This window comes from Lipotes vexillifer, unplaced genomic scaffold (assembly GCF_000442215.2).
Source record: "Lipotes vexillifer unplaced genomic scaffold, Lipotes_vexillifer_v1.1 scaffold431, whole genome shotgun sequence".
NCBI classification, from domain to species: Eukaryota; Metazoa; Chordata; class Mammalia; order Artiodactyla; family Lipotidae; genus Lipotes; species Lipotes vexillifer.
This window is the reverse complement of record NW_006782267.1, coordinates 1,665,204-1,692,077: the sequence shown is the minus strand read 5'-3', so window position 1 is coordinate 1,692,077 and position 26,874 is coordinate 1,665,204. Positions and strand designations below refer to the sequence as shown.

General features: G+C 40.2%; 1 protein-coding gene across 1 annotated transcript in view; it reads right to left on the bottom strand.

The window, feature by feature from the left end:
- ARHGAP6 (Rho GTPase activating protein 6) overlaps positions 1-26,874 on the bottom strand; it is a 484,034-nt gene that overhangs the window by 387,074 nt on the left and 70,086 nt on the right. The gene's annotated exons all lie outside the window — the stretch shown is intronic.

The window sequence follows — 26,874 nt, the reverse complement described above, 5'->3', positions numbered from 1 at the left end:
ACTCTGTGCCAAATAGTAGGCATGTAAGAATAAGTAAGGAACAGTCCCCACCTCATTATTATTGTTATCACACATCGTTATCATCAACGTCACAAGCAGCAGAAGCACTACCCACACTGTTATCAGTACCATCTCCACCATCACCAGCATCATCATCAAGATCGCTACCATCACCACCCTCCCACTTCCTCCGCCTCCACATGCTGTTACTTACTAGATAATAGGTGCTCAGTACACTTGCCTGAGTAACGGGTTAAGATCCAGCACCTTTCTTTCCAGGAGACTAAGGTGCATGGAGTCAGTTACATCTGACCTCCATGTAGCTCCCAGGGCTCACAAAGTGATTTGAGTTGCGAGTAAGACCCAAGAGGCTAGGCCACATGCCAGTGCAAATTGGCCAACCTGCGCCATACCACAGCAAGGCTGCTATCTAACTGGCCAACACTCAATTGGGCAACAGACCCATTCTTTGTAGATAACAGAGTTTCCCCAAAAGTCCCACACCACCCCCCGAAACATACAGTTTCTTATTTCAGTGTTCCCACGAAGGTAGGGCTTTTTGAGGACTAAAGCAAAGGAGTTTCTCCAGCACAGGACATCAGTTACTATTAGGATAGCAAACTATATCTAATTGTGCTATGGTATAATTCTAAGGTTGCCCTTATTTTCATGAATTTAATTTTAGAACCTGAATTTCTTCTCCAAGAAATGGCTCTGCTTTCAGAGTCTTTAGTGCTTCTAGAATATCCTGCTTATTGCTTCCTATATTATACTATATTTATATGACTGTCACCCTACTAGGTCCTAAAATTCCCAAAGACAGGGACCATGTCTTATCCACACCTGTGCCCCAACAACTTGCTCAGGGTCTGGCACGTAGTAGGTGCTCATCAAATCTTCATCAAAATAAGTTGCTTTTCTTGCTTCTCCCCCTACAACAACAATCACACTTTCTACACTAGGACATTGTTACTGAAAAGAACAAAGACACTGTGATTAAAAGGAAACATGAAGTTCTTGCAAACCAAGCTTTGCTAATAGACAAGGAGGAGGAGGAGATGGTGCTTGATGTTTTGCTCCTTCCAAAAAGTTAATACCTGTTACTCAGTTGACAGTTTCCTCTATAAATCCTATCACCCGTGTAAAAGTCCTTTCTGGAAGCAGATCAAAAGTTCTGAAATTATGCTGTCAGAGGTAGTACGACAGCTATGAATAGAATGTAGCATGAAAGCTAGATTACTTATGATGAGAAAGATAGCAGCCCCGATCCTGCAACAGAAGTAAAACACTAAGAGCCTGCAGGGGCCACAAATGGTACCAACAGACTGCAAGTTTTACCCCCCAGAGCCACAACAATCTCTTGAATTTTAGCAGTTTCTTCTTTATTTTTAGTGAAATACAAAAAGTATACAGAAAAAGACACACAAAAAAATGCCATGAAAAGAAATGAATAGAGATATTACAGGAGCCAAAGCATGAACAACATCCTTTCAGGAATAATCCTTTAAAAATGGGAAGGAGACTGACTTTTTTCAAAGATGAGCCTTGTGATTCAACCCAGTGTTAATTAACATGGAAAAACCCATAAGCACGAGGAACTTCACCCCAAATCCATCCCCATGGTAGGTAACATCAAGTCATCCTTAATTAGAAAGATGTCATGGGTACCACAATATAAACTGGGAATTTGGGATCAAATCACAAGAAAGGAGGTTTCTAACCTCCGACCTGTTAATCAAATCCAGGCTTGCTTTTGAGCAAATCTTAACTCCCAACTTATACTCAAGGCTAACATGGTCTCCAATGACTTGCATGGATGAGAAATAACCCAGACTGGGAGCAGACGCACTAAATCACTCTAGACAGAAATGGCTTGTTGACCCACCACAATGCACACTCATGTCACCAAGCTAAAGAAAGCTGTAATGGGACCATCACGAGGAATTGTTGGGATGGAGCTACCATTCCCAAGCCTGTATGCTCCATGTTATTTGCTGCCAAAATTTTAAAAACCCAAGCAATCTGCCTGGGGAATAATGAAGCCTGACCATCAGGACACTTTAGAGGGGGCCGCAGCCTGACCTCAAGGCATTATTTATTATTGGTGTTTGCTTATTTCCCCCCCCCCCTCAAAGGCTGTGGTTTATCCACAACATCTGGGCTTCATCGTTGATTGGAAAGCTTATGAGGGCCCTCGTGCCGAGTGAGGCAATGGAAACAGAAAATGATGTCGGAGGACTGTCAACAGGCCTTTGGACATTGCCAAATGGCATGTTCTTTTCCAAGGAACATTCAGGATGCAAATAAAAATCAAATAACACTTCTTCTTGGCAAAAGAATGGGCTTAATTTGCTTTTGTTTTCTTCTCTCTTGTTTTTAACTCGAGCTGGGCTGCAGAGGGCTATGCAGACTTTATCAACTCTACTTGCTCTCCTAAGATAAAGAGCTTTAGCTACAGTTTGAAAAGGAGACCAGTTACTTCCCAGAAGATGCCCCCCTCGACCATGCAGAATTCTAGAGTAAAATCATGCAAACTCCCTCAACCTCCAGGTTAACTACTTTGGGGATGTACTGGGACCGGTCACTTTGCCTCTGGCAACTTGTCTGCTCTGGCTATACCTACTTTTCAGCTGAAGAAACAAATCCTTGTCCTCCCTTCCTTTGAAGAGTTCAGCCACGGCAACAGCTCCTCCAGAACATCAGAGTGTTTCACGTTCCAGCAATTTCAAGGTCACAATCCCCCGATGGCTAGTGGTAGTATGGAAGACGAGGCAATACTTTCACCTCACTCTTGCATCACCCATGCCCTTGGTCCGTTTCCTTCTCTGCCATCTCTCCTTGCATTACTTCAGGCTCTTTAGAGCGGCTTAAGGCCTCAGCACCTTTGCGCATGCTAAGTGTACACTCTGCCTACCTGGAATGCCTTCGTCTTCCTTCTTTGACCTACTCCAACTCATCCAGCAAAACTCAGCTCAAGCTTCACCTTCCTGCATTGGGAAGACTTCACTGTCTTCCAGGATAATGCAATGGCTCTTCCCATAGCAGTCCCTTCACACTTCTGTCACTTAATATAACCACTGATTTCTGTATCCGTGTCAACCGTCAGGTGCCAAGCTTTTTGGAACAGGAAATCAATCTTATTTGCCTTTGTATTTCCAGGCTTGAACATAACAGGTGTTCAAAACTGTCTGCTCAATAAACGAGTAGTTCACTGTGTTGAAAAGACAAATCAACCAAACAACCATGCTTGTTCTTTAAAAGCTAAGAAACAAGCCTATTTCAAGGTCTCAGTCCTAAAAAAACAGAAGTAGTCCCCCACAACTTTAGGGCAACAAGTGCCAAATTCTCAGGTGAGAATAGTACAGTGTAAAAGAGGGTTTGCACAATGAGGTATCCCCTCACACTGGTCAGAATGGCCATCATCAAAACATCTAGAAACAATAAATGCTGGAGAGGGTGTGGAGAAAAGGGAACCCTCTTGCACTGTTGGTGGGAACGTAGATTGATACAGCCACTATGGAGAACAGTATGGAGGTTGCTTAAAAAACTAAAAATAGAACTACCATATGACCCAGCAATCCCACTACTGGGCATATACCCCGAGAAAACCAAAATTCAAAAAGACACATACAATGTTCATTGCAGCACTATTTACAATAGCCAGGACATGGAAGCAACCTAAGTGTTCATCGACAGATGAATGGATAAAGAAGATGTGGCACATATATACAATGGAATATTACTCAGCCAAAAAAAGGAACGAAACTGAGTTATTGGTAATGAGGTGGATGGACCTAGAGTCTGTCATACAGAGTGAAGTCAGTCAGAAAGAGAAAAACAAATACTGTGTGCTAACTCACATATATGGAATCTAAAAAAACGGTACTGATGAACCTAGTGGCAGAGCAGGAATAAAGACGCAGATGTAGAGAACAGACTTGAGGACACAGAGGGGGAAGGGGAAGCTGGGTCGAAGTGAGAGAGTAGCATTGACATATATACGCTACCAAATGTAAAATAGCTAGCTAGTGGGAAGCAGCCGCGTAGCACAGGGAGATCAGCTCGGTGCTTTGTGAGGACCTAGAGGGATGGGATAGAGAGGGTGGGAGGGGGGGGGACACAAGAGGGAGGAGACATGGGGGTATATGTATACATATAGCTGATTCACTTCGCTGTAGAGCAGAAACTAACACAATATTGTGAAGCAATTATACTCCAATAAAGGTGTTTAACATTTTTTTTAAATAACTAAAAGAGGGTTTGGCAAACCTTTTCTATAAAGGGCCAGATAGGAAATATTTTTGGCTGTGTGAGTTCTACAACCTCTGTTTCAACAACTCAGGTTATAACGTGAAGGAAGCCACAGACAATACATAAATAAAGGGGTGTGGTTGTGGGCCAGTAAAACTTTATATTTCCAAAAACAAATAGCAGATTGGGTTTGGCCTGCAGGACTTAGTCTGCTGATCCCTGATCTACAACTTCAAATAATCCCAAAGTATCACATTTAGTGTCTAATGAAATGGGAAGTACTGTCACTTGATATCTAGGACCCTTCACAAGAGTTAGAATGTGGGAAAAGTCATGAAGGACACTCAGATGAGGACACTATGGGGATGGTAATCATCTTCAAGAAGATACCTCATCACCTGAAATCAGATGGCTTTAATGACCATGAACCATGTAATTGGACCCAGTTCTTCAGGTGATTCTGGGCTTACTGGTGAGACTGAAGGGCCACAGGGCAGGAAGAGAGAGTAATAGTGCTAGGAGGAGTCAGATCAATCCTTCCCCCATCATATAATTTTCTTTTTTTAAAAAATTTGCATTTTTTTGGAGTATAATTGCTTTACAACATTGTGTTAGTCTCTGCTGTACAACGAAGTGAATCAGCTATACGTATACATATGTCCCCTCCCTCTTGGACCTCCTTCCCACCCCCATCCCACCCATCTAGGTCATCACAGAGCACCGAGCTGAGCTCCCTGTGCTATACAGCAGGTTCCCACTAGCTGTCTATTTTACACATGGTAGTGTATATATGTCAATCTTAATCTCCCAATTCATCCCACCCTCCCATTCCCCCACTGTGTCCACAAGTCTGTTCTCTACGTCTGCATCTCTATTTTTGTTACTGTTTACCACACTTAGAAGTCAAAGCACCACCTTAAAAAAACCTTTTTTAACAGCAAAATGTGGAATGCTGTGAAAGTCATTCATTTTCCACTTAACTCTTTTTTGATACCGGTATGTCCTGTTTGAGTCTTTCATTGTTTAGCATTCTCCTTATTGCTAATAACAAATTTCCAGAAAACTCATTAATTAATCAACAAATATCTACTAAACACTTGCTGCAGGCCAGTCACAGGGCTAGAGCTATGACAGTGCTTCTCAAAATGGCCTGGTCATGCAGATCACGGGCCAAATTTGGCCTGCTGCCTGTTTTTGTAAATAAAGTTTTATTGAAACCCAGCCACACCCATTCATTTACACCTAGTCTACGGCTGCTCCCATGATACAAGGGCATGGTTGAGTAGTTGCGACAGAGATTGCGTGGCCTGAAAAGCCTAAAATGTTTACTATTTGGCCCTTAGAGAAAGTGTCAACCCTTGATCCAAAGCAAAGGACCCAAAACAACATAAATGCCCATCGGTAGGAAACAGGTTAAATACAATAAAGGGCCTGAAGAGACATGAAACTATATCTATCTCCAAGGAACGTCAAGTGTAAGAAATTGTGTACAAATAGCGCACTACCATTTGTGTGGGTGTATATGTGTTATGTGTGTGTGTGTGTGTGTGTGTGTGTGTGTGTGTGTGTGAGAGAGAGAGAGAGAGAGAAGAGAGACATGTATGCTTACAAATGTGTATACCATCACAGGAAGAATGTAAATATATGCAAGAAAATGGAAGGTGATGGATGTTAACTAGACTTATGGTGATCATTTCACAATGTATACAAATATTAAATCATTATGTTGTACACCTGAAACTAATATAATGTTATATGTCAATTATACCACAATTTAATTTTGATTTGATTAAAAGAAACTGGTCCTCAGTTGTCTCTGGGTAAGTAAAATGTTAGACTCAGGATTGAGATGGGAGGGAGACCTTTAAAAGGCACATACTATTGCGTACCATCTCAATTATTTTAACCATATATACATATGAGCTGTTCAACATTAATAAGTATATAAAAATGAAATAATACTTTTAAAAGTTGATACGTTAAATAAAATCAAGGCTGGCTACTCTAAGGGAAATAAAGTTATATTTGGCCAACCCAAATTTCCTAACAGCTCCGAAAAAAAATGAAGTGAAATCTCTTCTTTTTTTTGCCACTCCGATACCAACAGCGACCTTCCCTCTGGCTTCCACCTTTGAAATGCAGTGTCACTCAAGGTTCACTGACTATTTTGAGTATAAGCAAATCTCATTACTCAAGACTTTTGCAAACTCACGCCACCCAGAAAAAGTTAATGCCTTTATGTTAATTTGATTCACTTTCTATTTTTGGAACTTTATTACTTTGAACACATGCCAACTGTCAGTCATACTTCTAATTTAATTGCTTAATTGTGAAATTTCTGTGCCATGTGCATTGGACTGACTAATTTCTGCTTTGGGGAGAAAAACCACATCAAGTAAAAGTTACTTAAAAAAAATGTAATGACCATTGAGCACCTGGGATAAATGCATCTTTATGGCCACATATTAATATCATTTTTAAAAGGGACTGAGCTAAAAAGAGAGAAGGAAGAGAGAAGAAAATGCTCTTTTATTAGAAAACTCGTAAGAAAACAAAAAAGATATGAAATGAACATATTATTTTAAATAAGTAATTTCACTACTAAAATTCCTTGAAGAAATTAATTACCAACTGTAATTAAGTGAGCCAAGAGTTGGAATAGCCTCTTATTTTAAAAATCACAAGAGAACCCAGTTTAATAATAAAGATGCTCAGGTATATAAATAACATGGGTCATAGAGCAGGCATTATGGAAATGTGTCTTGAAGAAAACTGAGCATTATTCTTCTTCTCAGCTAATTTTCAGTTTTATGAAATCCCACAAGATGTATATAATCAGAAGCACATTAACAAAGAAGAGTGAGCATTTCTCTCTTTCTTACATGCACGCACACACAGATAAGTACACACCCACTGATTAATCAGAAAGATTCTCCCATGAGCCAGAACAATAATGCATTTATACAAAGATTGGAAACGTACTTTGCACATATTTCTCATTTGTAATAGTTAGGAACTTGATTAGTTACCAGTTCCTAATTTCATGTCACAACTTAAGTCTAAAAGGAACTGGCATAAATTCACATTTATGTTTACACATTAAATCAAGGTGAGGTTAAATTCTGGAACAAATACTGGTATTCTTGGCTTCTCCTACAACTGAAAAATAATACCCTTTGATAAGTCATTGTTGATTAGCTTAGAATGATTTCCTGCAGGCCTTAGTTTCTGTAATATGCCTCTTAGCATTCTTATTTGTGATTAGTCTAAAGGTCTAAAACATCATTTTTTAAAGGTCATAAAGAGTCAGATGCAGCCCCCAAACCTACTCTCTTATAAAAAATTGTGTTTACATGTTATCTTATCGTTGTCAACAGAAAAATCATATGAAGCCTAAAAGGTGTTTTTACTCGAAGAAAAATTATAAGATGATAGATAGCAAGAAAAGACAATAAACCAGTGTTCAGTGCAACTAAGGGACATCTCCAACATAGAGAGAGAAGAAAAAAATACAGCTTCCAATTAATTAACTGTATCTACTTTGGAAAATAGTCTTAAATTTTAATACTTTCATTATTGTTGTTATGCCTTTCTGTTTGCTTGCTAATCGTTATCAAAGAAACAAAATTTCAATATTATATATATATATATATATACATATATATATATATATATCTGTGAAGTACTCTGCAATTAGAATTTTTTTAAATCTTCAGAATAAGATTTATTATAATTCTAATACAAATTTTCTATAAGAAATAGAGTAGCAGTATTAGACATCAAGGTATTCAGAATATCTGAAGTTAATGTTTAGTTGGATTAAGTCAGGAGTCCCTAGATGCCTAGGTAGAGTACCTTTTATTTGGCTTATACAAAAGAACAATTTATTTTTACAGAGTTCTGGTTTTATAATGTGCTCTCAAGAAAAAAAAAAAATATCAGAGTTGGATGTTTATTATTAATTCATCTAAATAGAGTAAAATTCCTTCACAAAACCTAACCATGAATGTACAAAGACTATTTTACATTGTGATGAATAGAAAACCGACTACTAGCATTCTATGAGGAATAAATCAGACTGTATCAGCTGTAACATGCAGTAACATTTTAAAACAGCATTAGGTCAATTTCATGGATGCTTCAGCCTTCCAGTCTTGTACCCAGGCCAAAAGCACAGCTTCTGGAAGCAAATGTTGTGAAGCAGATGACAAGTAGAATATACCACTAAAAACATCCCCAACAATGGTTCTACTGGCCAGGTCCCATACCCTGTAAGACTGGTTGGATGGAACAGGTGTCCGGGGATGACCCTCTGGCCAATTCTCATTGCCTCTTGGAGACTTTTTCCAAGGCCTGGCCCTGGATGAGTAGACTTATCCAAGGTTCTGACCTCAGCACACAGGAGTAGAATAGACACCCAGCCAGCTGATTAAAGTGCACAACACATTTTACCAGAAAGTAAGGAAATCTCAGAGTACAACTATACTATGCATAGTAAGGACATGGGTACAAAGTTGCCCAATTTTCCTGGTAGCTCTGCTTGAAGCATAAGTCCCAGTATGTTCCTATTTCACATCAACAACTATTACAGAATCTTAATTTTGAGGGCCACCATGTCTCCAGTTGATTTCTCCCTGTTTTCTATTGGCCTGTCTCATATCATAAATATTTTCCTTAGCACCTTCAATTTTGGAGAAATAACATTCTTTGAATGCCCCAGGCTAACAAATCAGCTTCAGAAAATTTCTAGAGACAGGATATGGCCTGAACTATCAGTAAGCTACTCAGTAACATGTTCTTTCTTTTATGCTGCTCCTTGTATCCCAGGGGCTAGAAGTCTGAGAGCTACAATTTCTAGACTCCCTGCCATCACAGCTCAGAGTGAGATCACACAAATAAGACACACTCACAAGGCAGAAGAGAAGCCAAAGCCCAGTACCTCCGTGAGCATTATACAAAGCCCTGCACTAAACAAAGGAAGTGGCAAGCAGGTGTGCAGGCTTTGGCAGATGCCAACTGGAGGTGTTGCCAGGTGCTTCCAGGTACAGCGGGGAGCTGAGACTGTCAGTGGTGCTTTCTTATAGGTACTATCTTCCTAATTTCTAGAATGCTAGTTGCAGTCCTTTTCAGTTCTTTAGTAAGCCTCTAACTCTTGTATTAAGTCGCTTTCTTTTTGACATATCTAAGGGTTTTCTGTTTTCCCACCTGAATCCTGGTTAGTGCAGAATGGCTTAGTCATAACTGGGGTTCCTTGTTGGGGGAAGGGCAAAGCAAGTTAACGGGGTTCCACAGGAGCAACTTGGGCACCAATAGTGAGCAACTGCCAAAGGTTCAAGAAATCCGACTGAGCTCAACATCAGGGATGGCAACGGCCCGTGGGGACTCAGACTCAGAGCTGGATATCAGCGGCAAGATTCAAATTACTGAAAGGAACAGAGTCTACTAGCTTCAGACCTGACCTCAAGATCCAATGTGGATATTTTAAATAGTGATGCCCTTCCTCTTCACCCCAGGTACAAATTTAATGCAAGCAAGACAGTGTGTGAACCAACACAGTGGTGCCTTCGGTCTCCTGGCTGGTAATGCAGAAAAGATGGACTACAGCTTGAATGATGCTGAGAAGCCACTGGAGACTGAAGGCAATAATGAAGGAGATTTCCGGGAGGTGAGAAACGCACCTGGGAAAATGCTGCTTTAGTCTCTGACTCACTAGCGTTCATTTTATCAAAGCGGGCTAGCACAGAGTGCTTGCTTCTCTCCCCTCCAGGAGAACACGGCCAATTGCAAAACTGAAAGGAGACAAGATCTAGGGCCATGGCTGAGGTCTATATCCTTTCACCCCCCAGCTCCCCACACCTACAGCTTTGCTAAGATACATCATGCTTCCCTAGGAGACCACATTCTCCTCCTTTGCGTCTTTGCAGAATGCAGGTTACGTTAATGAAAGTTTTATTTTAATTCAGGACTAGATAAAGTACTAAACAGAAACTCCCTTAAACTCTCTGGAACTTGGTTTCCTCTTTCATTAAACTGTGGCGATAATCCTATTATTCAGGGTATGCGTGAGGATTAAATGAAACATTATATGTATAAGAGCTTTAGAATGCAAATTATTACCAGTAAAAATTCATTGCAATCATATCCATACAAAAATGTCTATGAAATATCTCCATGAGCATTATGCAAAGCACTAAACAAAGGAAGTTAAGGCCTTTAGGGCAAAAAAGATTGCAAAGCATAACAAAAGCCAAAATTAAAAACAAAACAAAACTGTTTTTTGTTTCTTTAAAAATAATATCACCAGCCAAACTGTTTGACTTTCAGAGTCATGGCTTAGAGCATGCTCAAACAATTTCTAAAATGTGGAAACATTTGTGGAACTTGTGGGAAAACACAGTTCCCAAAAGCTTTACTCAGAACAAACCCACGAGAAATAACAATGTCCACATCATCAGAGACATACACATCGGTGCACACCCGTCCCCAGTGCAGTCTGGCCCACCCAGAATGTAGGCCTTAGAGCACTTGGTGACAACACTGATCAACAGCATTTCATGGGCAAATCTCTGCGAATTAGCTCAAGATTTCTCTAAACATATTGAATTGCCATGTTTGGAACATAGAGTCTCGGTTTGGATTCCCCTGCAAGTGGACCCTGAGACAAGGATTTGAGTGTAAATAGTTTATTTGGGAGGTGAGTCAGAGAAGGGAAAGAAACCAGTAGAGGTGTGCTATCAAACCAGTTACTTCTGTGGGCACTGGAGCTCAATCCCACTGGGCAATGCTGGGAGACAGTGTAAAACATTCCTCAGAGTTGTTCCAGTTGAGGAACTAGGACGCTGGAGCAACTATCCACAAACTCCCCATCCATCACTGGTTGAGGGGTGCCTTCATAGCCATTAACTCCCCAGAACTCCCCTTTGTCAGAAAAAAAAAAAGCCCTCAGGTGCAGAGTTTCAGGTGTTCCTGTAAAGCAGCCTTCAGGTGTAGAGTGAATGCGGAGGGGGCAACAAAGAATTACCTGGATCCAAATGTCAACAGTGTCACAGTTGAGAAACCCTGTTTTAGACAATGAGAATAGTAAAAGGTTAACTTGTAAGGCAAAAGAAGCATGTTACTTTGTAAAGGATGTCCCAGATGGCCAGTTTAGGTGTTGAAAGAAGGTGGCAAGGCTAGAAGGATGTCAAAAGGTTTTGTTAATTAGAAATTCCTGTCCTCTTACATTTTAGTAACACATGGAATCCTCGTAAGGTGATCAAAATCAAGGCGCTGACTCTGGCACCAATTGTAACACTATTGTACCACTGAGCATTTCTACTGCTGACTTCCACAGAAGCTGGAATGCATGGATGTCTGCACCATGGTGGCCTCTCCCAACCACATCCTCCATCCTAATTGAGGTCTGGGTAGCCCCACATTTTCTTTAGCATATGTTGCTTATAAACAGTCTTGGGGGTTCCTCCTGATATCTCTGTCCTTCGTAGTCCTTCATTCATATGTCTGCTTAAACCATCCAGGGGTCTCAAGCTCCCTCCCACAGAGGACTCAACAGGCGCTTCTGTTGGCTGCCACAAGTCTTCATTCCATGACATTTATTTCTCTCACATTTAAAAAGCTGGCTTAACAGAAGCTTAGGAATGTGGTGAAAATGCAGAGAAGAAAAGCTCTGAATAAAATGCAGAGCAAAAAACTAAAAATGGATTTCTTGTTTACAGCAAGCTTGAGTCTGGAGTAAAAGTAAAATGAAACATATGTTAGAGACCTTCCAATAATGGGTCTTTTGCATCAAGAGGGAAAAGGAGAAAGGCAAGGTGAGAGGAGGGCTCTGAAAGTGACAATACGTCTCATGAGTTTTGACATGAAATTTATATCCATTTAAGTTATTGGCAGAATCAGAACCAAGTGGACAAACTCTAAATGATAGGAATAGCAGAAAAAACATATCCTCCTCTTTAATTTCTGAGTCTCTGACAGACCAAAAAATTACCATCTTACATTTACTAATCTGCAGCTGAGATTTCAGAAGCAAATGCAAGCTAAAAATGAGACCATAGGCATAATAACTTTTTCTGCTCACTTGATAAAATGGACATGATTTATTTTATATGTTATTGATATGAAACTGTAAATATTGGATAATATGTTTAATATATAGTTGCCATCTGGGCTGAAGGTTGGTGATGGCAACACCATGTCGATGATGATGATAATGATGGTGATGGTTAGCAACTGAGTGTTTACAGTGCCTCAGGAACTATGATAGACATTATGTAAGTGTCATTGTTTCAGCTCTCAATGTGATTGTAAGATACTATTATTATCCCCATTTTACAGTGCAGAAACTGAGGCTTAGGGTTTCTGAGTGAGTAAGTGGTAGCTCTTGGAATTTATCCAGATCTATGTAGCCCACACTCGTACCACCTCTCTGGTGGTGGCATTTTGGAAAGAGCCAGTATTACTTTGACACACAGTTTTAAAACATTGAATCTACGATTTTAAATGTAAGAATCATTTTAAATTATATGCCTCTAGGTTAGGAATTGGGCTTGGGCTTTCCTTCTAGGACATTCTCTTTGGGTATTTCCCACGACTCATTTCTGTAGAGGGGCAGCCTGGTAGATGGAAAAGGCATAGACTTCAATGCTAGATAGACTGAGTTCCAAGTCCTTGCCTCCCAACTCTCTAGCTGGGCGAACTCAGGCAACTTAGTTACTGTGGCAGGCAAATTTCTAAAGATGGCTCCCCAAGATTCCCATCCCATGGGTAATCTAGATACTACTAAGAAGGGATTTTGTAGATGTAAATTAAAGTCCCAAGTCAACCTCAAGATATGGAGATTATCTGGATGGGCCCCACTCTAATCACATGAGTCCTTTAAAAGGCAGAAGAAGTCAGAGAGACTGGAAACATGAGAAGGGTTTGACTTGTAACTTCTGGCTTTGAAGATGGAAGGACCACAAGGCAAGAAATGCTGATGACCTCTCAAAGCTAAGAAAGAGCCCCAGGCCACAGCGAGCAAGGCATCAGAGACCTCAGTCTTATAACCACAACCTGAATGAGCTCAGGAGTGATCCTCTCCCAAGAGCCTCCAGTACAGAACACAACCACAAGTTTGCAGTAATCTGTCACACAGCAATATAAAACTAATACAGTCACTCTCTCTGAGTTGGTTTTCTCAATAATCAAATAGCGGTAACCACGCATACCTTGTAGAGTTATCAGGAGGATTAAAATGAGAATGTGCTTAACATGCCTAGAGTGTATCTGACATAGAGTAGGCAGTCAGTAAATGTCACTAATGACTCTGGAAGTCAAGGTTGAGGGACAATCACACTTTAACACAGACAGGACATGAAATTACATAAGACCACACGCACAAATTTGAATTAAACTATGATACAGGAAAAATTAAATCAAAATGAACATGCACTCTACAAAGCTCACAGAGAAAGCTACTAACTTATGAAGTAAGTTCCAAGAGCTGATTTTAGGCCAGTGGTTTGGAACTGGGTAGACATTTTCCCATAAGAACAGTGTTAATACCTGGTGGTTAGGGCTCAGGTCCATTAAACCCCATTAACTTATTAGGTACCTAACTGTCTTCAGGAGAACCCAATCATAATGGGTAACAAGGTTTCTTTGAAGAAAACAATCCTTCTCATTTATGCCACACTTTGTACTCTAAAAGGAACTTCCATCTATTTTGCACTTTAACCCACATAGCAACATTTTGAGGAAAGCACTTGGAGGCAGAGATGGCAAGCTGATGACTAAGAATTTGTGCTCAGCCAGGGGTCCACATCTCCCGAACCCCACCCCCCCCCACCTTGCAGCTGAGATGGGGCCACATGATCGAGTTCTGGTCAGTGGAATGGAGGCAGGGCTGATGCGTGTCACCTCCAGGTCAGGCTCATTGGGATTTGCCACTCTCTCATGCCACTCCATGGAGCGCACAGGTTGAACATGGAGGTACCACAGGGTGAAAGAAACCTGAGTCCTTGAATGCCTGCATGGAAGTCTGCCCTTCAAATGCCCGAATCAATTCCAATGCCAACCAAAAAGATAAACTTCTGTTGTGTTAAGCCACAGAGATGTTCAGGTTGTTTGTCCTAGCAGTTAGCTTTTTGTTACAGCAATCAGCCAGCCTAATAGAGATATATGGACTTTACCGTGAGGGGCTGCCATAACTGAGACCTGATACTATAGTGCGTAGAATTGCTTAGCCAGCAGGTAACAGGCAGAGAGCTAAAAAATATCAGTGGTTGGAAAAACAAGCGACATGTTATGCATCAGTGAAACATTTACTAAAGTTTACACCTGTGGTGACCTGGAAGGCAGACCATACACCTTTAGAATCAAAGTGTTAGCACATGTTGGATACTTTTGACTGCTTCTTTTTTTGCAAGAAAGGGGAGGGAGGCTGGGACAGAATGTCAGTTATGCCCGTGGAAATGAAAGGAACAGGATTCCAGAATTTGAGCCTAAAAGGTTGGAGAAGCTTACTCTTGTAAATGACCAACTGTATGAAACAGAGAAAGGCTTGGAACGTTAGTATTTGCTGGCCTCCATAGGCCAACTAGCTTTGGAGGCTCCCATCACTAACCTCATGTAACAGATGCAGTTCAGAGCAGTTACATTTTTGCCCGAGATCACATGACTGTATGAAGTGACAGATCCAGAATTTGAACTCATATCTGTGCATCCGACTTCAACTTTCAATACGTTTCACAGCCAAAATGCTGCAGTGGATTATAATTTCTTAAATGTGCTGCTGGTTCAGGAGCTAAACAACAGTGAATTTTCTTGCGAACAAAATAAACTTTCCATGCTTTTTATGGGAACTAGAAGGTGAAATCAGTGCTTCAGTTTCCCTAAAACGGGATCCCTGCATTGTTTCCACTTAGAACTCCTTGTTCTCCTTTTTTTTGCCTACTGACAAAATGAGATTGGCCTCTTTTAGGCGGATACTATCATTTTATTGAAAATTAGATTTGAGAATTTGCTTTTTTGTTGGCAGCGACTATGGCATATATGTATATATGCTATTGCTCTGATCCATGTTCATAGTGAATGCTTAATAAATACTTATGCTTATGAAAAGAAATACTTATGGCTATGTGACTATTGAGAGAAAAAGCACTAAATAGGCACATGCTAGAATTGTTTGTAGCTTATTTCCACATTAGATTGTAAGCTCCTTGCAGGGAAGAGCTGAGTTCATTTCATCTTTATGACTAATCTTAGAGCAACAGCAAGCAGAGAGAAGTACACAATAACTACATGCCCACTGAACAACTGAAAAGCGCTGACATTTTAAGTGAAATAGAAGTAAGCATACAATGTGAGATTGGGAAGTGTCTCAATTTGAGTTACCCCAGAAGTAGAGGCTGAAGCAAAGATTCATGGGCAAATAGTTCACTTAGGAGGGTTATCAGTTTCCTATTGCTACTGTGACCAATTACCACAAATTTAGTGAGTCAAAACATTACACAGGTATTATCTTACAATTCTGGAGGTCATAGTACAAAATGGATCTCACTGGGCTAAAATCAAGGTGTTGGCAGAGCTGTATTCCTTCTGGAGGCTCTAACAGAGAATCCATTTCCTTGCCTTTTCCAGCTTCTAGAAGGTCACCTGCATTTCTCGGTCTGTGGCCCCTTTCTCTGTCTTCAACGCCAGCAGCATAGCATCTTCCAAACTCTATTTCTGTCATCTCTCATTTTCTGAATCTGAATGCTCTGCCTCCCTTCTTCACCCGTAAGGACCCTAGTGACTATGTTGGGTCCACCTGGATAATTCAGGCCACTCTCAGCTCAAGATCCTTAATTTAACCCACATGTGCAAAGTCCCTTTGCCGTGCAAGGTAGCATATTCACAGGCTTCGGGATCAGGACACAGACATCTCTTAGGGGCCATTATTCTGCTAGTGCAGGAGGTAACACCAGAAAACACTGGTAGGGGACAGAAGAAGTGGGGCAGGGAAGGGAAAGAAGCCAATAAAATGTGAGCTCACAAGGCAGACACCGCCAAGGACAAGTGAGGCTCAGTCCTGCAGGGAGACTCTACGATACAGGGCAGATAGGCTTCAGACTTATCTCAGAAGACAGGTGATTGCCTACCAACTGGCCATCCATCACCATCTGAGGGCAGCTCCCATAGCCACTGACACCTCTGGCTTGCCCTGTGATGGCAGTGTGCTCCCATGACCAGAGAGGCAGCACTAGGAAGAGAACTGCAGGTGTTCTCAGGCGCTTGCTGTGACGAGGAAGTGACTTCTGGAATCATCTTATCCGACCATATCCCTTTTCAGAAAAGCAGAGGCCCAGAATGATGGACAGATTACCCAAGGTCACATGACTAAAGAAGAGCACTGATGGCGGCTTCCATTTAGTTAGCATCTCAGACTACTATGTGTCAGGTGCTGCATCCAGGGCTTGACATGTGCTTCCGCATTGAATCTTCATAGTAACCCTTTGACGTGAGTATTAATATCGCCCTAACAACCTTGGCCAAGATCACACACCTAGAAGTAGCCTTAGATATAATGAGCGGCTGTTTGGTGGAACGGAAGTCTATGGAGCACGGGTTGGCAAACTACAGGCCACAGGCCAAATCTAGCCTTCCCCCTATTTTTGTACAGCTCATGGCCTAAGAACTAAATGCATTATTCTAACTGTAGTCTTAACCAGCCTAAAATACAGCAGGACTATCACCTCCTCAATTCTAGATGCTATACTTCTGTTAATGTAATCCAAGAAAAATTTCATGCTTTCGGAAATTGCCTCAACAAGTTAGCTTCTACTGCCAACTTATTCTCAGTTGAAACACATAAACATACTTTTATTTCAACTTGTATGCCCTCTATCCAGGTGGTTTTTCTGCATTTACCTTTAAGGATTTTTAGTTATCCTTGTTATAAGTCATTTTGTTAGATTCAGCCTATTGATCAAGGCAACCCAAATCTTTCTCTAGCTCTCAATCTCTCTTTTCAGCTTCACAGCAACCTATGAGGCACCTTGTTTTTACTTTTTTTAACAACTTTATTGGAGTATAATTGCTTTACATTGTTGTGTTAGCTTCTCCTGTATAACAAAGTGAATCAGCTATACGTATACATATGTCTCCATATCCCCTCCCTCTTGCGTCTCCCTACCCCACCCCTCTAGGTGGTCACAAAGCACCGAGCTGACCTCCCTGTGCTATGCGGCTGCTTCCCACTAGCTAGCTATTTTACATTTGGGAGTGTATATATGTCCATGCCACTCCCTCACTTCGTCCCAGCTTACGCTTCCCCCTCCCTGTGTCCTCAAGTCCATTCTCTACGTCTGCGCCTTTATTCCCATCCTGCCCCTAGGTTCTTCATGACCTTTTTTTTTTTTTTTACATTCCATATATATGTGTTAGCATACGGTATTTGTCTTTCTCTTTCTGACTTACTTCACTCTGTATGACAGACTCTAGGTCCATCCACCTCACTACAAATAACTCAACTTCATTCCTTTTTATGGCTGAGTAATATTCCACTGTATATATGGAGGCACCTTGTTTTGAATGGCTCCCCGGATCTTAAAAATCAATGCAGCCAAAATAGAACTCATCATCTTTCTGCCCACACCTGCATTTCCTCCTTTATGGTCTACAGCTTAATGAGCATCTCGAGGACCACATCACGATCACCGTCTCAGGGGAACACTATGTTCTAATGTCTGGCATGTTCTCTAGCATGTATGAGTGTACTCACTAAAATGTGAAGGAAAAACAGAAAGAAAGGAAGGAGAGGAGGGAGCAGAAGGAAGGGAGGGAGGACAGGGCATTTTTACACTTTTAAAGGAAGGAGTGGAGGTTCAGTATGAAAAAGATATAAAGGCAGCACTGCTGTGCTCAGGACAGAGGAGGTCCTAGGGTCTCAGCAGCCAGGCATGGGCATTGCTGCCTCTATCTCCAATCTCCTAAGGCCAGCTGGCGAATAAGAACGTGGAGATTCCACCATCTAAATAAGGAGATAGTACTTCACAAATGGAGGGTTATCACTTCAGGGCTGACTGTGCATGTGGAAGATCGCTTTTGCTTTCGTGATTGAAGACGCCGCCTCTATTCGAGGGGACTTTCCTTAGAGAAACATTTGGACAATCATGGGCCCACTTGGAAAAAGTAAACAATTTTAAGGACTGATTACAGAGCATCTGTACTTGCCTTCTAAACTAAGAAATAAAGACAAGGTCACAAATCCTTAGCCTCACAGTATTATCTGTAATAGTAATACTATAGTGTTACTGTAGTAGAACATTAATAAATGAAAACTTTATTATTTAAGCTAAATTTAAAAATTATAGTCATATTACTTCAGAGTAAATATTTTCCAATTTCATCAATGCGTGCACAATAAATGTTAATTATTAAAAGCCCTCAGAAATAAGATCTTGATTAAGGAACTCTATAAATGAACCCACCTTCCACAGTCCCTCTCACCTAAGGACATGGCAAATTCCCAAAGGCCTGCCTAACGCCCCTAAACCTACAATCCAGAAAATTCCCAGGGCTTCCAGCTGCCTAAGAGGTATCTCTAGATAAATTATTATGATTCTTCGCAGCTTACGGGTTTAGCTGTATTTTCAGAGAGAAATCTCAAATTCCGAAGAAGATTACTTCATCTGGGCAAATATTTTACTGTAAAAGGTACGAGACTCAGCACTTGTGAAAGCCTCTTTCAAAACTGTGTCAGGAGACAAAAGCTCCCCCGAGGAGGGGCAGAGAAGAAGATGCTGACAGGTCTATTATGGGCTCTAACCATGTATGTGCATTCCCAGAGAGACCATTCCTGGCCTCATTTTTTCCATTTTAATGTGTCAACAGCAGAATAGAAAGCGCCTCCACATTATACCACCAGCCGCTGCAACTAGCCTTAACTGCTGCTATGACACATTACACGCCAGAAACATCCGCTCGGAAGTGAAACAATGTGTCCTGTAGGGTAAGTGAGGAATCTATAAGGGTGATGGCTACCAAAAAAAGCAACTCATTTGAACAAACCCCTGGTGTTCACAATTAACCTCATTAAATATAGCATTTTTTCATTTCCAGCTTCCTTTCTGAACTTGTGTTTCCTACAGCTCTTTCACGCTGTGGAGGAAATTAAGCCCCTGGAAATAATATCTTTGTTTTATACTCAAGTGGGCTCCATGCACAGCAGAACTAACCACCTAGGAGCTAATGGGAAATATAGACTCTCAGGTCCCACACGGGACCTAGTGAAGCAGAATCTGCACTTTAACCAGGGCCCCAGGAGACCTATGTACACAGATGTGTGAGCAGCAGTGATCTATCAGAGAGTAAGAGCTCAATAAAACTGATCAGTTGTTGCAACTCAATAACTGAAAAGAACTCAATTGGAAAAAAAAACGGAATCTGAATGGACATTTCCCCAAGGAAGATACATAAGTTGCCAATAAGCACATGAAAAGATGTTTGACATCACTAATCATTAGGGAGGCACAAGGAAAAGCCACAATGAGACCCTACTTCACACCCACTAGGATGTGGCTGTAACAAAAAAGATAATGATAAGTGTTGGAGAGGATGTGGAGAAACTGGAACCTTCATGCACTGCTGTGGGGAATGTAAAATGGTGCAGCCACTGTGGAAAACAGTCTGACAGTTCCTAACATGGAATATGAAGCAACAGCTTCACTCTTAGGTAACTGAAAACATACGTCCAGAAAAACACTTGTACACAAACATTCACTGGCAGTGTTACTCCTAATAGCCGAAATGCAGAAACAACCCAAATGTCCATTAATCGGTGAACTGATAAAATGTGTCACACCCACACAGTGGCATATTATCCAGCCATAAAAAAGAATGAAGCACTGATACTTGCTACAATATGGATGAATCATGAAAATATTAAAGAACATGAAAGTAGCCAGTCACAAAACGCCAAATATTATATGATTCAATTTATATGAAATGTCCAGAATAGGCAAAACGATAGAGACAGAAAGTTGATTAGTGGTTACCTAGGGCTAATTAGGTGGATGGGATGTGTGTGGAGGGAGGTTGAAAGCTAAAATATATGAGGTTTCTTTCTGAAGTGATCAAAGTGTTCTAAAATTGATTGTGGCGATGGTTGCATATGTCTGTGAGTACTGTGAATATACTAAAAACCATTGAATTTTTTTGAAAAAAGAAAAAAGAACAGTGAATTCCACGGCCGCCAAACTTCCATATATAACATGAGCCTAGCTGGAGATATGATGACCACCTTAGTAGAACAAAGAGAACTGATAACAAATGCTTTTGTGTTAAATGACACATCACGGATTGAGCACTTCCTGTGTGCAGGGTCCTATGTTGGTCCTGAACAGGAATTTTCCCTTGAAATTCTCCCCACAGCCCTGAGAGTTAACTACTATAATCATCACCATTTTACAGATAAGAAAACTGAGGTGTTGGAAACATACTCAAGGTCAACTTGCTGGTGAGCAGTGGTGAGGCTCAGATCTGAACCCAGGAAGTCAGTCTGGGAACAGAGCCTGCACACAATCTCAATCACTTAATCTCTCTCCCTCTCTTACTTTCTCTCTCTCTCTCATCACCCAAAAGATACTTTGGCTAAGTGTTAGCTAACCTAGTGCACACATAGGTGGTAGAAGAGCCTTCTTGGGAGCAGTGAGAGGTGGGGTTATCCCTTGCCACTCAGGACTCGTCTTCTCCAAGCCCCCTTGCTTGTTGATTATAGGTTGCCAGTATTTAATGATTTTTCTCTTTGTATCGGTAGATAGAATGGCTTATTCTGATAATCAGCTTCAACCTCATTTTTCTGAATTTTCCAAAATGTAAAGTACTTTGGAAAAATCAGCCAGCCCTTTTTTATTGGAAAAACACTTAGTCAAACAAAACTGCCTATTTTCAGAAATGCCTTGACTGAGTAAAGGACTAGTCAAATTCCACATGGAATATGTTTCTATGAGTCATATATAAGAAAAAAATTTCTCATGTGTGATCATAAGATACTGGTATCTGTAGCAAAACTCCTGCCAAATTAACAACTCTGATTTGATTATTTAAAATCACAGCTAACACATATATAATACTCACCATGCTCTGAGTACTATTTTAAGTGTTTTATATTTACTCACTTAATATTCACAATAAGCCATAAGGTGTTTTAAAATGTCCCATTTTTAAAATGATGAAACGAAGAATTAAGGTTTTCACAGCCAGTTAATGGCAGAGCTTGGGTGTGAAACCAGACAGTTGATATTCTGAACTACAACACCTTCCTAACTACTCTTGGCGAATAATAGAAGAAAAAGGTACAGCTTCTGCAATTAGAGATTACTGGGCAAAGATTAATGCAACACATTTAAATCAAGTAAATTTCATGGTTACAATCATTTCTACAAGCTCAGAAAAGAGTTTTGTCAGTAAGTGATGCTTGTCGCAACTTAGGTGAGCTTGAACAGGTTGTTTAAACATACAAAATAAGCCATACAGGCCACTCAGTGTTAGACATCCAATGAATTACCAGGAGGAACATGGTCTACAAAGCCAAGAAATCATTCCTCTTTTACAATCTAATTCTACTGCTCATGTCTGCATGGAATGCAATTATTCAGAAGAAAAGTGAACTAGAAAACTAGTCTATTTGTATTCCCTGCTAATAATTTCAAGCAACTTCATGGTTCATTAGATATTTTTGTATACTCAGCCAGTAAGTATTTTTTAATGGAGAATGATTACAAAGCTAAGTAAATAAAAAACTCCATAATAATAAATCAGGATCAAGTAGGCTTTATCCCAGGAATTCAAGGAGGTTCAACATTAGGACAGCTATTAATGGAATTCTCTATGTATTTATATTAAAGGACGAGGAAAATAACATTGTCATCATCTCAACAGATGCTAAAATATATTTTACAAAATGTCAAAGACTTCCCAGATTAAAAGAAAACTATAACTAGTAATAAATCAAGATAGAAGGAAACTGCTTTATATTGGTCAAGGGTATCTATCTACCAAAACTTGCTAGAAATCATCCTAGTTTAACAGTAGAAAGTTAGAAGTGATCCCATTCTTCCCTGGAGCAAAGGCAAAGATGCCCGTATTCAACACTGTACCCAAAGTCTTCATCAATACATAAGACAAGAAGACAAAATGGAGCCTTAGACATGGAAAAGGACTGCCGAACTGCTATTATTGGCGAGAAATGCTTTCCTACCTACAAGTACAACCCTGTGAATTTAAAGTTTATTAGAATTGATACCAAAAAAGCAATAAGCTTACTGGATATAAGAGCAACATACAAATTAATAGATTTCCTGTATGCCATCAATAACCAAATTGAAAACATGATGGAAAAGTAGATTTCATCTAGATAAGGAAAACAACAAAGAAACAAAACTAAATCTATAAAGTACTGAGGAATAAAATTAATAAGAAATGTTCCAGGTACTTCCCTGGTGACGCAGTGGTTAAGAATCCGCTGCCAATGCAGGGGACACGGGTTCAAGCCCTGGTGCAGGAAGATCCCACATGCCGCGGAGCAACTAAGGCCGTGCACCACAACTACTGAGCCTGCGCTCTAGAGCCTGCGAGCCACAACTACTGAGCCCGCGTGCCACAACTACTGAAGCCCACGTGCCTAGAGCCCGTGCTCCGCAACAAGAGAAGCCACCGCACTGAGAAGCCCGTGCACCACAACACAGAGCAGCCCCCGCGTGCAGCAACGAAGACCTAATGCAGACCAATAAATAAATAAATAGAATAGAATTAGAAAAATATTAGCTGTTTAAAAAAAATGTGCCAGATCCATATAAGAATTTTACAAAAATGAAAGTCTCTTAATTGTGGTGATTATTTTGATGAATAATCATTGAATGCAAGCATGTCAGCCACTAAAACCCCAGAAAAGAGACATGCTGAATTACTCACTTTGGCTATTCAGGTCTAGTTTGCCAAATAACTGATATTTTGCCAATGTGACCAGCTTCAGAGGCAAAAACAGATTCCAACCCTTGGGCATTTATCCTCATCCTCTGGAGTGTTTATCAGCCCCTTAGAGAGTAGCAGGCCCCAGTGATGCCTTCCTGGGCAGCATTCTGTCATACCCCATACAGTACCCCAAAGAGGAGGGTGTGTCCACATGCTGCTGTGTGAGGGAGTGTTGTGAATTGCCTTTTACTGTTTCAAGGAATATAAACAACTTCATTTATCAAGCAAGAGCCCACCTGGGTCTCTTACACATTCAGACCATTTTGCTGTCAAAACTGCTTCACGGTGCTGATCCTTTGTGTGTACAGCTCCAAAATGGTATGATTATAATGACTGCAGATGTAACGTAAAGGCATAAAATTACATAAGTGTTAGATCAGTATGTTTGGTAATCTACATGAAGAATACATGCATGTCAAAGAGAAAAGAATTCTAGATAAGAATTTGTGCTGGAGAGAGTGTGGAGAAAAAAAAAAAACCCTCCTACACTGTTAGTGGGAATGTAAGTTGGTGCAGCCACCATGGAGAACAGCATGGAGGTTCCTCAAAAAACTAAAAACAGAGTTGCCATATGATCCGGCAATCCCACTCCTGGGCATATATCTGGAGAAAACCATAATTCGAAAAGACACATGCACCCCAACGTTCACTGCAGTGCTATTTACAATAGCCAAGACATGGAAGCAACCAAAATGTCCATCAACAGATGAATGCATAAATAAGATGTGGTACATATATACAATGGAATATTACTCAGCCATAAAAAAGAATGAAATAATGCCATTTGCAGCAACATGGATGGACCTAGAGATGATCATATGAAGCAAGGTAAGTCAGACAGAGAAAGACAAATACCAAATGATATCACATATATGTGGAATTTAAATAAATGATGCAAATGAACTTATTTACAAAACAGAAATAGACTCACAGACATAGAAAACAATCTTATGGTTACCAAAATGGATACCGGGGGCAGGGGGGAGATAAATTAGGAGTTTGAGATTAACATATACAAACTACCATATATAAAATAGGTAAACAACAAGGATCTACTATAGAGCACAGGGAACTATACTCAAAATCTTGTAATAACCTATAATGGAAAAGAATCTGAAAAACAATGAATACATATACATATATGTATAACTGAATCACTTTGCTGTATACTTGAAACTAACACAAAATTATTAATTAATTATACTTCAATTTTTTTAAATAAAGGGAAAAAAGGAATTTGTAAGATAATTATAGGCCTAGAGGGTAACTGAAAGAAGACCGTACATCAAGAATGATTAAAGGGTTCCAAGAACTACAGCCAGCAATAAAGAATACTGAGATTGGCATAGAAGGATGGGAGATAGGAATGTAGTTACAAGCATAAGTAATTGCACGGTTCTGAGCCATCGGTTCCCAATAATTTAATAATTTAATTTAAAAACAGGAAACAAATCTGGGATGTCTGCTCTCTTCAAGAACAGATTCCCATAGGGTCAGTCCTGAGAAGAGATCTGCTAGGAATAACTGCAGAAGGGCACGTATGCTGTTGAGGGGCTAGAAAAGTGAGTCTTTCAGCAGAAATGAATTTCCTGAAAACACTACCCCCTTAATATGGAGAACACTGCAAAAATCTATGGGCCACAGGATTCTTCACCCCCATCAAAAGAGCAAATGAAGAACAGTTAACTATATTTAATAGAACAAATCCTTAGAGCACCATGATTTCAATGGCATGATGTTTTCTATATATTTAACCCATCTCCCTGACTTCCAAAGTGCTATGTGTTCACTGTAGAAAGAATTAACCTTTTTTGTTCTTAAAAACAAAAGTGTGATTTTTACAAGTGTGTTTTTCCATTTATGGAACTGCCCTTGAGATGTTCAGAGTCTGAGGTAGACACACCCATTACCCCAGGTAACGGACATTCTTAAGGAACGCTGGACATTCTTAAAGGAATCTGAGAGAGCCTCATTTCTGGGATGATCTAACATTTTGAAGATTATAGGATTGGCTTATTAGCTTAGGGAAATTTTTTTAAGCTCTCTGGGTCACCATTTCCTGGTCTACAAATGTAGATAATCATCACTATCCATGATTATTGTGAGTTTAAGAGGGTGCCGGCACTTTGCAAAAATGGTTTGCCAGTTAGTTCCAAAAAAACTTAAACATAGAGTTACCATATGACCCAGCAATTCCACTTCTAGATATATACCCAAGAGAAGTGAAAGCAAATGTCCACACAAAAACTTATACGCTAATGTTCATAGCAGCGTTGTCCTTAATGGCCAAAAACAGTGGAAACAACCCAACCATCTGCCAAATGATGAATCAACCAACAAAATGTGGTCCATCCATACAATGGAAGATTATTCAGCATCGAAAGGAAATGAAGTACTGTGGCACATGCTACAACATGGCTGAATCCTGAAAACATTAGGCTAAATGAAAGAAGCCAGTCACAAAAGACCACCTATTATATGATTCCATTTATATGAAATGTCCAGAATAGGCAAATCCATACAGACAGAAAGTAGGCTAGTGGTTTTCTAGGGCTGGGGAGGACAGGAGGAATGAGGAGTGACTGCCAAAGGACACAGTGGTTCTTTTTGGGGTGATGCAAATGTTTCAAAATTAGATAGTTATGACAGTTACACAACTCTGTGAATATACTAAAACCCCCTGATTTGTACACCTTAAAAGGGTGAATTTTCGGTATGTTAATGACATCTCAATAAAGTTGTTATTAAAAAATAATCCTGTATTCTGTTGTTTATCTGTAATCTTATTGTCAATATCTGTATGTAGGATAATAAGATATATTCATCTGGTGCACTGAAATTTATATTGGTTTGTTTTACCATACTTTTAAGTAATGAAGAACTTTCATAACCATTTTTGCAGCTTCTCAGGTATGGATATCAGGCAGAAGACTGCATAGAAAGGGACACGCTATGTTTCTAGGACTTTGTGAATAGATTAAAATATCAAAAGCCTGGGCAAATACACTCACTTGGAAAGTCTGCCTCTGAGAAGTATTTCAGCAAGCTCTCCTTGTTTTCTATAAAAACAGGGAGCTTTTCTGAGTGAAGGAAAGAAGGTATTTAGTTACTATCTGCTGAAATGCTGAGTCTGAACAAAATTATCTAATGAGGAACCTGATAGGCTGGTTTGGAGGGGAAAGGTTGATACATGAGAGTGACAAAATCCAGACCGGCCCAATCATGTGGTGATGTCTCATTAAGAGACTGCAGAAGAAAATTTACCTCATTGCAAAAACTTTTGCCCTCACTTCCCAAGTCCCCCTTGATCTGTGTGAACTGTTAACTATCTCTAGCTTATGAGAACCCAGTACATCAGCCTGAAACCCAGCAATGAGACACACTCAAAACACTCCAATGAAAATCTAAAAAAGTAATTAGCTGCTGTTGAGAAGGGAAAAAAATACAAGACTAATCAGGCATGCTTTTAAGAATCAGCCTTATTTTGGAAGAAATAGAGGGGCGGGCTGATAGAGAAAAGAGAATCAGAGGGAGGGTGAAGACAGAATAAGAGAAAACACAAATTATACTGGCTTTCTGTGTTCTGGGGTTTCTAAGGCCCTGGATGGGGATCTGATTTTTTTTCTTTTT